This window comes from Cynocephalus volans, chromosome 3, assembly GCF_027409185.1.
Source record: "Cynocephalus volans isolate mCynVol1 chromosome 3, mCynVol1.pri, whole genome shotgun sequence".
Classification (NCBI taxonomy): domain Eukaryota; kingdom Metazoa; phylum Chordata; class Mammalia; order Dermoptera; family Cynocephalidae; genus Cynocephalus; species Cynocephalus volans.
The window spans coordinates 105,671,124-105,685,210 of NC_084462.1; the positions used below are offsets into that span (position 1 = coordinate 105,671,124).

General features: G+C 43.8%; 1 protein-coding gene across 1 annotated transcript in view; it reads right to left on the bottom strand.

Moving 5' to 3' along the window:
• Positions 1-14,087, bottom strand: part of LOC134372657 (thyroid receptor-interacting protein 11-like) — a 338,384-nt gene that overhangs the window by 207,807 nt on the left and 116,490 nt on the right.

Here is a 14,087-nt window from a genome sequence, read left to right on the forward strand (position 1 = left end):
TTTTTCAAGGCACCATATTTCATGGTATATCATAGAACATCAGCGAGTAATTTTGAAAATTTTAAGAAGCAATAAATGTGAGAGTAGTTTTTAAATAATAAAGTGTTGTGCTGATATCTACTGTTGATTATATTATTTATGGGTTTTTCTACCCCACCCATTTTAAATGTCAACTAGTCAATCCAGTGTTTCTCAAATAAATGGTCTTCCACTTTTGATGAGGAAAAATATTTATTGTAAGACCCAAAGAGTACATTCATGAACCCTACTGTGAGCTAAGCCAAAAGTCCTAAACCTTCTTAGATATAAAGCTGGGAAGAAGCAACCTAAACCAAACTGTGAGAACAGTATCTCTTCATATCTGCAGAAATTAACAACTACCAAAGCGGCCCAGGAAGAAAAGTTAACCATCATTTCTAGAAACTGCTTAATTGGTCTTCTTCCTAGAGTTCTGTTTACCAGCTTTCATAACAGAAGCTTCTCGGGTTATGGCTTCTGATTTGAGTTCTTAAAAAGATATCACCTTTTGAATTTAAATATTAAGTCATCGCTAATGACATTCTTTCTTTAAACATTTTCCTTGATTTTAATTCCTTTCTATTAATTCCTTGATGTTTCCTTTTGTTGATCACTATTCGATTTTTAAATTTTTTTGTACAGCTGTTTCTCAAAACCATAATATCTCAGGGAGTTTTAACCTGGGACTCATGGGCTTCTAAGGCCTTCATGGATGGAATTCATAGGGTGAAAATTGCTGTGGTGAAAAAAATTACATCCTTATTTTCACTAACCCACAACTGAAATTTAGCAATTTCTTCACTTAAGGATGTAGAAAAAAAAAAATAGAAATCACAGATATTTTTATATCAGTTTATAGTTGTTACAAATATCTCAAAATATCATTTTACATTGACCACCACTTCAAAATTTTATTAGCAATTAGATCCATATTTAGATCTTATTATTTAATGCATTAATAAACACATATATTACTATATTGCAAACTTTGATTGTTCAATACTTGATATCCTTTGTAATCCAATGTATTTTAATTTGTGCATTTAATATTTTTCTGAAAACAATTATTGTTCTCTTGTTCACAATTGTTATTATTCTCAATTATTCTTTGACTTCACCAGAATGCCAGAGGTGTGTGACACAAAAAATCTTAACACCCCTTCTCTAGGGGTTGGCAGAATAACACCTAGTTCCCAGAAGGAATCAGGATCCCTGAATAGCTTGTGCTACTTATTAGAAATTCTTAAGTGAGAAGGAAATAAAATTCTTTGTTCTTAAACTACTGTATTATATTCACAACTTAACTTTGTCCTAACTAACCCCATTTTGATTGCCTTGACAGTTCTGATAAATGTTATCTTTTGTTATTGAAGATGTTATAATTTATCTCTACCTTAACTATTTTAACCAGAGAGAAATGCAAAAAAAAAAAAAAAAAAAAAGACAATGCACTAGTTGTTTTTATTAGGCTTTGGATAAATTTCTGAAGTCCCAGTAAAGCTACATTGAGGCATAAATGCACTTGCACTTTCATGCTGTGGTTTGAACAGCCACACAAAACTCATTGAAGCTAGATCCCTATTTGTCTGAGCGTGAACTAACAGTATAATGCCCACCAAACTGAGAAGGTATCGTGAGGCCAAAAATCAAAGCAGGCAATTCCATGCAGCAAAGCAAAAAAAAAATTATTAAAAAGTAACTTACATACAGGATGATGGATAGGGCAGGCTACAACTCACAGGCATATACAAGGTTTCTCTGAGCTACATCCTGGCTGAGCCCAAGTTTATACAGGCAATTTATACAAAGCAATGGAAAAAGCTACAAGGAGTTTACTAGATAAAAAACAAGCTGATCTTACTAACTCTAAATGTCTTGTGACAATGGTCTGTCTATGGTGGTCTTGTGATGTGAGTGGGCAGAGCAGCTGTTACCACATGGTACCTGTAGTCAAATAGTTCCTTCATTCCAGTCAGCAAGTTGTTCCTATCTATTCTTACTGTGTTGCCCCTAGTTACTGTATAATTTGTGGGCAAGGTTCACATAAAGGACACAGCAAGAGGTAAGGGCTCAAGATGGAGTTGGTTAAGCTCACAGTCTCACACCACAGTAACAGTGTTAACAGGGTGGAAAATCTGACTATGGTATTTGAAAGGTGGGGCCTTTAAGAGGTGACTGGATCATGAGGACTATGCCCTGATACATGGATTAATCCATTCATGCATTAATGACTTAATGGCTTTATGGGTTATCAGGGACTAGACTGGTGGCTTTATAAGGAGAGGAAAAAAGCATGTGGACCCTGGAGAGAGTTGGCACCAAGAAGAAAGCCCTCACCAGATATGCTCCCTTGATCTTGGACTTTCCAGACTTCTAAACCATAAGAAATAAATTTCATTTCCTTACAAATTACCCAGTTTCAGATATTCTGTCATAAGCAACAGAAAATGAACTCATACACGTCATAATTGCCCTCAAGCCTAGTTCTGATGGTCTCACACATACACTCTCGCTCTCATTCTTTCTCAGTGATACCAAACAGTTGGGAGGAAGTTAATGAAAGGACGTGACCACGGACTTTGTCCTGGTCATTATGTATTGAAAAAAGGATAAGAATTGTTACAGAGGACACTCAACTTCTGGCTGACCATCCCCCAATTTGACATCAAACTCACAGGTGTGGCTGCCTGCCCCAGACAAAAGAAAACCACTCAAAAGTCACATGTTGGTGAAAACAGAAGTCAGCTTTATTCAGGAATACTGGTGGCCTGAGGAGAGATGTTAGGCTAACCCATCTCTCTGGTAAACCTGAAGGAGAATGGCCAGACTAAAGCCATCTCAAAGCCTCAGTTTTACCAAGGGGTTTTTAAAGAAACTGGGAGAATGGAATGTGGGAAAATGAAAAGCAGGGGGGAGGGGCACATGAGTAGGGAGGGCTTCGTGCAAGTTTTCAGTTGCAAGGTCTCACCAAGACTCAGTCTGGTTTCTGCTCTCATCCTTATCTCAGAGTCTAGGTAGTAGGTGCAAGTCTGTAGCTTCAGGCTGGCTGGAAAACAACTTTATGTTCATGTAAATAATGTCATCTTGCCCCATAACTAAGGTCCAAAATATCAAATAACTATGGGAAAAGAGGGAACTCAGAGAAATGCAAAAAAAAAAAAAAAAAAAAACCCACATCAAAATCTGTGTTTTTTAAAAATCCTTTAAAAAGGATTAAAGAGCCCACATGGTTTTAGGTCCCAACATGGCTTCAGTCCTGCTCACTCCAACAGAATGATCATGCATAATAAAAATACCACCTGGATATCAAACATACTGAGGAGGACCTGAGAGTCCAAGTTTCAGTTTTGCTATCTGCATTTGGTAGGAATAATGGGGAATAACAAGTTCACCTGAATGGATTAGGTACATTAAACACTGTGTATCTGATCAGTCAGCAGCCTTACAGTAGAACTTGAACAATCCAGTGAAAATGTTCAAATGTCCTTTTCAGATTCAGCTGAGAAATTGTATATGAGTCTTGGCTACATGACAATTAAAACTAAGAGTGAAGGGGGTGATCTCTTAAAATGAGAAGGTAATACAGGGTTAGGGACAAAATTGGGGAATAGAAAGTCAGTAGAATATGTGCAGAGGACATAGAGACAGGAAGAGAAGATAAATTCCACCACAGGTGAGATACTGTGCCTAGGAGGAATTACTTCTTTTATTTACTCTAGGAAAACACACTTTGTTTCTCTATACTGTTAAATAAAAATTATCAGAGGCCATGGTTTTGGACTAAGTTCCTGCACTAGGTCCCAACAGAGCAGACTAAAAATCAAAATGGAGTCACCTTTGCTAAGTTTCATGACACTTTTAGGTTGTGGGACAAAGAGATAGCCAATTTCTCAAACAAGCCAGTTTTAAAATGATAGGTATGATTATGAAGTTCCCTCTGTTTTAATTCTTACCCAAAAGAAATAGCCTGGAGTAACCTGATATTAACTGTCAGTTATTTTTCTACTGTTCTGTCTTCCTGTCTTCACCTTACAAGGAAAGTAACTTTGAAATGACCAATTCGCTCTTTGTTCATTGTTTCTGCTTTCTACAATAAAATCAACCTCCTCTGCCAGGCTCATTGGAATACATTGTTTTATGGAATAATGTGTTGCCTGATTCTAGAATTGCAATAAGGTCAGTTGAGGCCTTTAACTAAATTTGTCATAATTTTGTTCCCTGACAATACTGTCACACAACACTTCTGGCACCAGATGTGTGGGCTTTTTTCCACAGTGAGCAATTCTCCAACTGCAAACATCAACTGGGTGTCCTACAATTTAATTCATTCTGACTGTATCTGGGCTGGCCAGTAGCTCAGTTGGTTAGAGCTTGGTGTTATAACACCAAGGTCAAGGTCGGATCCCCATACCGGCCAACCACCAAAAAATAAAATAAATTTTAAAATTCTGGCTGTATCTACTTGGAGGTCCCCAAAGTTAAGAGTTCAGTCCAGCCATACTTCAGACACCAATTCCAAGTCCAAACCTCCAGCTATAAATTGGGGGTTCCCATCACTCTCTCCTTGGGTTTGATAATTTCCTAGAATGGCTCGCAGAGCTCAGGGAAACACTTAATGTTGGTTTTTTACAATGGATACAACTCAGGTGCAGCCGGATGGAATAACCGTATAGGGCAAGGTATTGGGGAGAGGGCAGGGGGAGGCACGGGATTTCCATGTTCTCTCTGTGCGTGCCACCCTTCCAGCACGTCCGTGTGTTCAGATCAAATCTTGTCCAAGAATTTTTGTACAGCTTGCTCTCTAGCCCCCTACCCTCTTCCTGGAGGTTGGTGGGTGGGGCTGAAAATTCCAGCCCTCTAATCTCTTGGTCTTTCTTGGTGACCAGCCCCATCCTGTGGCTATCTAGGGGCACCATCGTAAGTCACCTCATTGAAAGAAAGTGAGCCGAGATGCCGGGTACCGTTCAAGCTTTATTAAAGAAAGAAATCTGCTGGGCTGTGCTCAGAGTGGCACAGGGACCATGGCCACCCTGAAAATAGTGGACAGCCCCAACAATGGGTTTGTGAGAGTTTATATTAGCTTTGGGGCGCGAAATGTACAGGGGGAGGGACCATTAGGTTGATGTAACTGGGTGGAGAACTGCGCCAATGCAGAAGCCGGACACTTGTTTCTAAGTCAGGAGGCTTCTCGTAAAGGGAAGGGGTAGGGGAGGGGAGGAGGTGGACGGCGCTATTTTGTACCTGGGCTTGTCTAAAGTGGAGCTGGTTATGTTGCAGATCTATTATTCCTACCTTTTAAGTATAGGAAAAAGGGAGAAAGAGCAGAGGTCTCAGTCTTCTGAAGCTACTTCCTGCTGGAGATGGGTGAAGATATGGAGAAAATAAAAGATTTAGGTGGCGGGGTATTGGTTTCATGTGGGGAGGCTGAATTCCTCCGGGGAAGGGTCACTGATTCTGAGGGGCTGATGTCCTCCTTGCAGGAACAATTCAGTGACCTTTTGGTTGGTGAAAGCCTGCATACATTCCTGCAAGAAATTAGAGAAACACCAAAAGAGACAGGGGCCAAAAAGTAGGATGAGGCACAGTTAGGGGTCCTAGTAGGGGCATAGGCCAGGGTATCCAAGGGTTCAGTGAAATGGTTTAAGTTGTTTTGGATCACCCCGGGCTCATTTACATAATAACAGCATTCCTCCCCCAAGAAGAGGCAGGTGCCTCCCTTCTTGGCTGTAAGGAAGTAAACGATCCAACGGTTCTGCAAAGTGACTGTCCACTGATGCCAGTGAGGTGACCTGTCACTGGAGGAAGGAGATGTTATCTATGCGTAGTTCTTCTGAGAGTCTTTGATAGAATTGAGAGGCAGTAGCAGGACCCGCTATGCCAGTTCCAGTTGCAGGAAGGATCCCTGCCCCAATTAGAAGGTACAATTAGTGCCCTACAGGAGTGGGGGCACTTCTTGAGAGGGAGGGGCCAAAGTTAGTCCCAGTCCCCTTTGTCTGGACGGTGATGTCAGGGGTGGCCAAATGAATATGCAAGAAATCGAGTTGTGGGTAGGCAACAGGATAACATAGTTTTACAAAGGAAATATATTCTGCTTTTAGGGCATGGATGAGGAGGGGGTAAGTGAGTCTTAGCATTTGGTGTTAGTGAGGCAGAGTGTGGGCAGGCCCCGCACAACACTGACAATCCCCACTGAGGTGAGATTAGAGGAAAGTGAAGAGATGTTTGTGGAAACGTTACGGGCTGCATTGACAGGGAGGAAGTGGCCACAAAAAGTTTCTCATGAAGTGGGAGACAGATGAGTCACTCGGAGACCAGTCTGATTCACTGAGGACTGCGTCATCCCTGCGGACCTGGGAGCCTCCATGTTCCAGGTAAGGGGGAGCATTGAGGTAGGAGGAAAAACACAGGAAGGATGCGAAGGGTTAGGGAGCCAAAAGAATTTAAAGGGTACATTGTCACAATGACATTGCTAAGAAGCATCCTACTGATAGGAGGTAAAGAAGTGCCAGGAGAAACCTTCCTATAATGTTACACTGCTCTGGGGCAGCTGCCGCCAATCCTGTAGCAAGTACTAGAAAGGAAAATATAATAGTAGCTCTTGTGCGGAGGACTTGAAGCGGGCCTGCAAGAGTGAGAGGATAATCGCCAGGGGAAAGATCATCCTCCTTCTGGGATTGGGGGAAGAGCGGAGGTCCTGGAGATTTTCAGTTTTGTGGGTCCTAAAATGGATGATGTGTGAGGAGAGACGTTGGGTTGGAGATTGAGTAGAGAGACGCCTCTGGCTTGGTGTCAACAGATTTTTGGTAAAGTCTCAGGTGCCAGTTTTACCAAGGATAAGTGATACCAAGGGGGCCTTTCTTAGTACTTTTACTGCTGTGGGGGTGGTGATAAGTACTGTATAAGGCCCTTCCCAGCATGGTGAGAGGGGCTTTGGGATTCAGGTTTTAATATAAACTTGCTGTCCCGGGCTGAGTTTAAAGTCTGAGAAGGTTGTGGGGAAAGGATGAGGTGATAGAAGGTTGGTCTGTTCCCTGAGAAGATCCCTAATGAGTGAAAGAGTAGGGAGATACTGGCTGAAAGGTGATGAGCTGGAAGGGAGAGGTGTGAGAGTGAAGGGCCTACCATACATAAGTTCAAGGGGGCTGAGGCTTGTGGGCTTGCAGGGGACAGCCCATAGGTGAGAGACTGGGTAGGTAGGCCAAAACGAGGGATGATTTCTGAGGTGGGAGCATGCGTTACTGCTGTAGCATCCTCTGAAGTGCAGGGAAAAGCCTCAATCCAACCTGAAAAGACATCTACTAAGGTTAGAAGATAGCACATCCATGGGCCGGCCCTGTGGCTCACTCAGGAGAGTGCGGCACTGGGAGTACTGAGGCCATGGGTTTGGATCCTATACAGGGATGGCCGGTGCACTCACTGGCTGAGTGTGGTGCAGACCACACCGGGCTGAGGTTTGCAATCCCCTTACCGGTCAAAAATAAATAAAATTTAAAAAAAGAAGATAGCATGTCCTTTTGTGGGAAAAGTAATATAAGAGGTGAAGAAAACGTAGTAGGGGTTTATAGCCTATATGAACTGAATTATGGAAATCTGAAAGGATTTGCTCAGCTTGTGTGGTAGGGAGGACATAGCGACTGGACAGAGTATACCAGTTGTCATTTCTCTGTTCTCCCAACCATTAGGGGTGTTGTATTTCTTGGAGTGTGTATTGGTTTAAGGGCTTAGGGGCCATGAGAAGGACCTGAGCAGGAGAGGAAGAGTGGGGGCCTGGTGATTAAGCAGCCTGTTTTGCAGTTAGATCCGCCAGTTTGTTTCCCTAGGCTATGGGGTCATTGGAGGTTTGGTGTCCTCTGCAGTGTATAACCCAACCTCCTTTGGGAGTTGTGCAGCCTCAATAGCTTGTGTTAGGTTTACTACGGCATAACCCACCCAGGGGGCAGGTGTGGAGGTGGTGCTCCCATCTATGAACCGTGTAATGGGATGTGGGGAGATATGTGAAAAGGGATGGAGAAAGAGGTCTAAAGCCTCCATGCAATTGTGTTCTAAGTGTCATGAGTGTTTTGGGATGAGAATGGCCGGATTTTAAGGGAGGGCAAGGTTTAAAGGAGAATTGGGAGTTTTCAATGAAAGTAAGGTGAATAAGTTGTAGGCGGGAAAGGGAGAGAATTGACTTGGCCTCATGGCTGAGAAGGTCTTGACTGTTTGTTGTTTAAAAGTTAGTTTAGAGCTTTCTTATGCTAAAAGGGCGGCTGCTGCCAAGGCCCATAAACTGGGGCCCATTCCCAAGATGTGGCATCTAGTTGTTTAGAGAGGTATGCAACCGGGGAGAAAATATCTCCTGCCTTTTATCCCAAAACCCCAACTGCCAATCTTTGGGTTTTGGTGATGTCAGGATAAAAGGATGAGATAGGTTTGAGAGAGATACAGCTGGGACTGTGAGGAGATCGGCTTTTAATTGCTGGAAGGGAGAATGAATGAGCTTTGTGGGATCTAAGGGAACGGCAGAATCCCCTTTGGCTGCCCCATAAAGTGGCTTTGCTAGCACGCGAAAGTTAGGAATCCATAGGTGAAGATACCCTGCAAGCCCCAAGAAAGAAAGGATTTCACCCTTTGCGGTAGGAGTAGGGAGTTCAGAAATTAGACTCTTGAACTGAAGGAGAAGAAATTTGGGCCTTGTTGGGGGACACTCAATATCCCCTGGAGGCCAGGAAATTAAGGAGAGCAACAGTGTGGGCCTGTGAATCCTCATAGGAGGGCTACAAAGGAGGAGGTCATCCACATACTGTATTAAAGTGCTAGAGGTTGGGGGGGAAAGTTCAGATAAATCTTGAGCTACGGCCTGGCCAGAAAGTGGGGGCTGTCCCAAAACCGCTGAGGTAGTACTGCCCAAGTAAGTTGGTGGGAACAGCGCATGTGAGGATTAGTCCTGTACTAAACGGTATGAGCTCTTAGGCTTTATAACTGGAAGGCTGGGTGTATTAAAAGGTGAGCGGGTAGGCTGTGAGAGATGAGAAGAAAGGAGTTTGTGTACCACGGGTTTTAAGCCTATTAGGTGTTAGGGATGGGGTATTGTGGGACATTAGGGAACAAAGAGGGGTTCTGTAACTAAACAAGGATAGGGGAATGGTGAATAGCAATGGAGGGAGAAGAAGTGTCCCATACTACAGGATTAACCTTGTCCAAGGGGGAGGGGAAGGAGGAAGCTCCAGGGGCCAGGTCTGGGTGCAGCCTGTAACAGGAGTATTGTAGCTGGTGTTAAAGTGTTTAGGGTAAGAGTAGCTTTGAATCTGAAAAGAATGTCCCATCCCAGAAAGGGGGCTGGGCATTGAGGCATTTTTAAGAATTTGTGTGTGAATTGGGTGTGATGTAGGGTGCAGGAAAGGGGTTGAGTGACCCCTGCTATTGTGATAGAGGATGGGGTTGTTGGTCCTGCATACTCAGGAAGGGTAGAGAAAATGGCCCCTGTATCAATGACAAAAGAGATCGGCTTACCTGCCAGGAAACGAGTTACCATGGGCTCAGTGGGCTCATGCGTGCTGATCTCTGTGGGGGCCTCAGGCCCTGGGAATCATCAGTCCTCCTCCTGGGCAAAGCCAAGAAGCTCCGGTAGGGATGGCCATTAAGCCAAAGGCTGTAGGTTGGGGACTGGGCCACTCCCTCTCTGGCAAGTGGCACAGTCAATCCCCCAGTGACCTGGCCATTTGCAGTGAGGACAGGTTACGACAGGCCCATGCTGAGTGGCCCAGTTAACTGCATTTGAAGCAGTTCCCAGGTGGCTTGTCCCTTGAGGCAGCCAGCTTTGGGGTATGTGAGCCTTGGATAGCATTAGCCAGGAGCTGGTATTTGGCCTGATCTCTTTTATAGTTTTTTCGAATATCAGGGGCTGATTGGGTAATGAAATGAGAGTGCAAGAGAGCCATGACTGCAGGGGAGTTTGGGTCTATACGTGTGTATTCATGTAAAGACTCAGAGAGGTGGGTTAGGAACTTGCTGGGATTTTCAATGGGTCTCTGTGTGATCTCTCTAAGCTTGTCATAATTGACTGACTAGTGAGTAGCCTTTTGGAGGCCATGAAGTAGGTGTGTGATCATATTATCCTGGCGATCCCAATCCCCATGGCCAGCCTGGTAATCTCAATTTGGGTCCGTGCAAGGAACAGCAACAGCTCCCACAGGCTGCCTATTATTTTGAGCATGTACCGGAGCCACCATCCAGACCTGCTCCCTGTACATAGACTTGGACAATTCCTTCCATCCCAGCCACTTCACGGAAGGGTTATAAAAAGCCAGAGCTGAGGCGGGGTTGTTAGCTGACAAAGTGGGGGAAGGGGAGGAGTTGGGCTGAGGATGAGCATCTTGAGGCCAGGTAGAGGGGAAAGAGAGAAATGTGGAGGGCTGACGGATCAGAAGATTGATCGAGTCCAGAAGGAGAGGTCGAGCATGAGCTAGGAAAGTCTGAGACATAGGACAGTTTTGACAGAGAGAAGAATACATTCAGAGATAGGAAAAGTCCCGAACAAGGAATCTCTATAGCTTTTGCCATTTTGGTGAGTGTCTAAATTGAGTGCCATCTTGTGGCCACTGGGATCCATTGTAACGAGGCTTTTGAGGTTTTCTTTTTTTATAAATTTTTTAAAAAAATTTTATTTTGTCCATCTACATTGTGGCTAATTATTGTTGCCCCTCACCAAAACCTCCCTCCCTCCTCCCTCCCCCCCTCCCCGCCACCAGTGTCCCCTCTGTTTGCTTGTCGTATCAACTTCAAGTAATTGTGGTTGTTATATCTTCTTCCCCCCCAACCCGGTTTGTGTGTGTGTGTGTGTGTGTGTGTGTGTGTGTGTGTGTGTGTGTGAATTTATATATTAATTTTTAGCTCCCACCAATCAGTGAGAACATGTGGTATTTCTCTTTCTGTGCCTGACTTGTTTCACTTAATATAATTCTCTCAAGGTCCATCCATGTTGTTGCAAATGGCAGTATTTCATTCGTTTTTATAGCTGAGTAGTATTCCATTGTGTAGATGTACCACATTTTCCGTATCCACTCATCCGATGATGGACATTTGGGCTGGTTCCAGCTCTTAGCTATTGTAAAGAGTGCTGCGATGAACATTGGGGAACAGGTATACCTTCGACTTGATGATTTCCATTCCTCTGGGTATATTCCCAGCAGTGGGATAGCTGGGTTGTATGGTAGATCTATCTGCAATTGTTTGAGGAACCTCCATACCATTTTCCATAGAGGCTGCACCATTTTGCAGTCCCACCAACAATGTATGAGAGTTCCTTTTTCTCCGCAACCTCGCCAGCATTTATCGTTCAGAGTCTTTTGGACTTTAGCCATCCTAACTGGGGTTAGATGGTATCTCAGTGTGGTTTTGATTTGCATTTCCCGGATGCTGAGTGATGCTGAGCATTTTTTCATATGTCTGTTGGCCATTTATATATCTTCCTTAGAGTAATGCCTACTTAGCTCTTTTGCCCATTTTTTAATTGGGTTGCTTGTTTTTTTCTTGTAAAGTTGTTTGAGTTCCTTATATATTCTGGATATTAATCCTTTGTCAGATGTATATTTTGCAAATATTTTCTCCCACTCTGTTGGTTGTCTTTTAACTCTGTTAATTGTTTCTTTTGCTGTGCAGAAGCTTTTTAGTTTGATATAATCCCATTTGTTTATTTTTCGTTTGGTTTCCCGTGCTTTTGGGGTCATATTCATGAAGTCTGTGTCCAGTCCTATTTCAAGGCTTTTGAGTTTTAACATCTCTCCGGAGGCCAAGAAATTGGCCAGGAGAAAGCCCAGAGGCATAGAGCACGGAGTACAGTAGAAAAGGGGACGGGATGTTTAGGTTCAATGTCTTCCTGGAGGCCAAGAAATTGGCCAGAAGATGGCCCAAGGGCATAGAGTGTGGAGGCTTGGATCGTGAGGATCCCATTTAGAGGGTGAGAAAGGGCAGTCAGTCCTGGTAGAAGAAGCATGCCAACAAAGAGCGTCCTCTCTGTTGCCCACCTTCTTTTCAAGAGAAAAAAAGCCAACCGACCAGCTAATGAAGCGTGCTACAATAGCTGGGGGCACGGGAAGAATTCCCTCGGCCAGGCGCCTGGGCTTTGTAGAGACCTGCGTCGTACAGAGAGTAGTAGGGGGAATGGTAGAAGTAGGAAGGACAGACCCAGTGACTCACCCTGGATTGAGGCTGGTGTTGGATGCATTGGTCTGAAATGGCAAAAGGAGAGTCCCTAGTGTACCTGGTTCCGGCAGGTCCAGGAAGGGCCACCGAGAGCCAATCACCCCCAGAGAGAGGGGATCGTCCACAATGTCGGCCAAAACCCTTCCTGGGTTTCGGCACCATAATGAAAGAAAGTGAGCCGAGATGCCGGGTACCGTTCAAGCTTTATTAAAGAAAGAAATCTGCTGGGCTGTGCTCAGAGTGGGACAGGGCCCACGGCTGCCCTGAAAATGGTGGACAGCCCCAACAATGGGTCTGCCAGAGTTTATATTAGCTTTGGGCGTGAAATGTACTGGGGGAGGGACCATTAGGTTGATGTAACTGGGTGGAGAACTGCACCGATGCAGAAGCCGGACACTTGTTTCTAAGTCAGGAGGCTTCTCATAAAGGGAAGTGGGGAGGGGAAGGGAGGAAATGGGTGGCACCATTCTGTACTGGGCTTGTCTAAAGTGGCGCTGGTTATGTTGCAGATCTATTACTCATTAGCATAAACTCAGGTGTGATCAAAAGAGGCTCTCAAAAACAAAGACCAAATATATGTCATATACCATAGTCACCAACGCCCATGACCTTCTGAACGGTGTGAAGGACAGAATTTTCTTCCCATCCTTCATCCTATGTACAGACGTTCTATTGGGAGGAAAAACCTTCCCTCTCCTAAATTAGGTTTAGTGGTCAAGGGCCTGTGAATTAACAATGGACAGATTAACAGGAGGAAGGAAAAGTGTTATTCATAACTTGATGAGGCATTCAGATGAAGAGACTCACTGAACGGCTAGAGAGGGAAGTTTATACACCAATTTAACACGGGAAAGGGAGGAGGGAGAAAGGACTTCCACGAGAAAACAAATGGACCTTTGGGGAAGACAAGTGTAAGGTGTAAACAGCTGGTCAGCTGGACATTTGTGCCCCGCCGGGGTACATACAGCAGTTATATAGTGAACAGACCAGAGTAGGGGTGTAAATCATTTTCAGGCTTATGTGCAGACGCTCACTGGTTTAGTAAATTAATCTACTCGCTACTCTCCTGGTGCCAGGGTGCTTGTTTATTTACTTAGGGTCTCAGCTCCCTCCAGCTCTTTTTGTCTTAAAGGGGACATGCCTTTCCTTGGGTAACTACCTTGGCCAGGGGTAGTCTCTCAGGGGGAAGAAGGAACTCTGGAATGCATGGGGAGGGGGGAATAGGGCTATGTCCAGCATTATCCTACAGAAGGTTTGAATAAGGCTTATTTACATGATTTTCTTTGACTGTGTCCTGTCTGGAGACCCCCTTGGTAGCTGTATTTTCAGGAGACTCTGCTTTAGTCAGATGAGGTATGTTCAGATAAGATTGCTTTCTGTATCTGCTATAATTCAGATGTTTTCAGTTCAGTCCTTTCACACACACATACACACAGACATTTTTCCACGTTTAGCAGCTAGCATTTTCATATATCTCTGCTTCTCAATTTGTTTCTAAATATTCAAAGGGAGAAGGGAGGGGTGTGAGAATTGTCTTTGAGAGGAATCATTCTCTCTGAAGTAAATGAGACAAGTTTTTGTATCACGGTCATGGATCTGATGGGCATTAGTCTTTGACCAGAGTTTATGAGGCTATTAAGGTACATGTGTGTTTATAGACTAGAGAAGAATTTTTACAAATAAGGGAAAAATAAATAATACAGTCTTTTCAGATATCTGCAATTTAAGTCCTAAAAAAAAACTTTCAGTCAGGAAGAGTAAATGAGTTTTAATGATCTAGCACATTTTTAATACCCTCACTTAAAAGGGTGATTCAAAAGTTCGGGAAGAGAAAGAGAAAATTCCTACTATTTTTTTTTTTATCAGACTCAAACATAACAATGCCA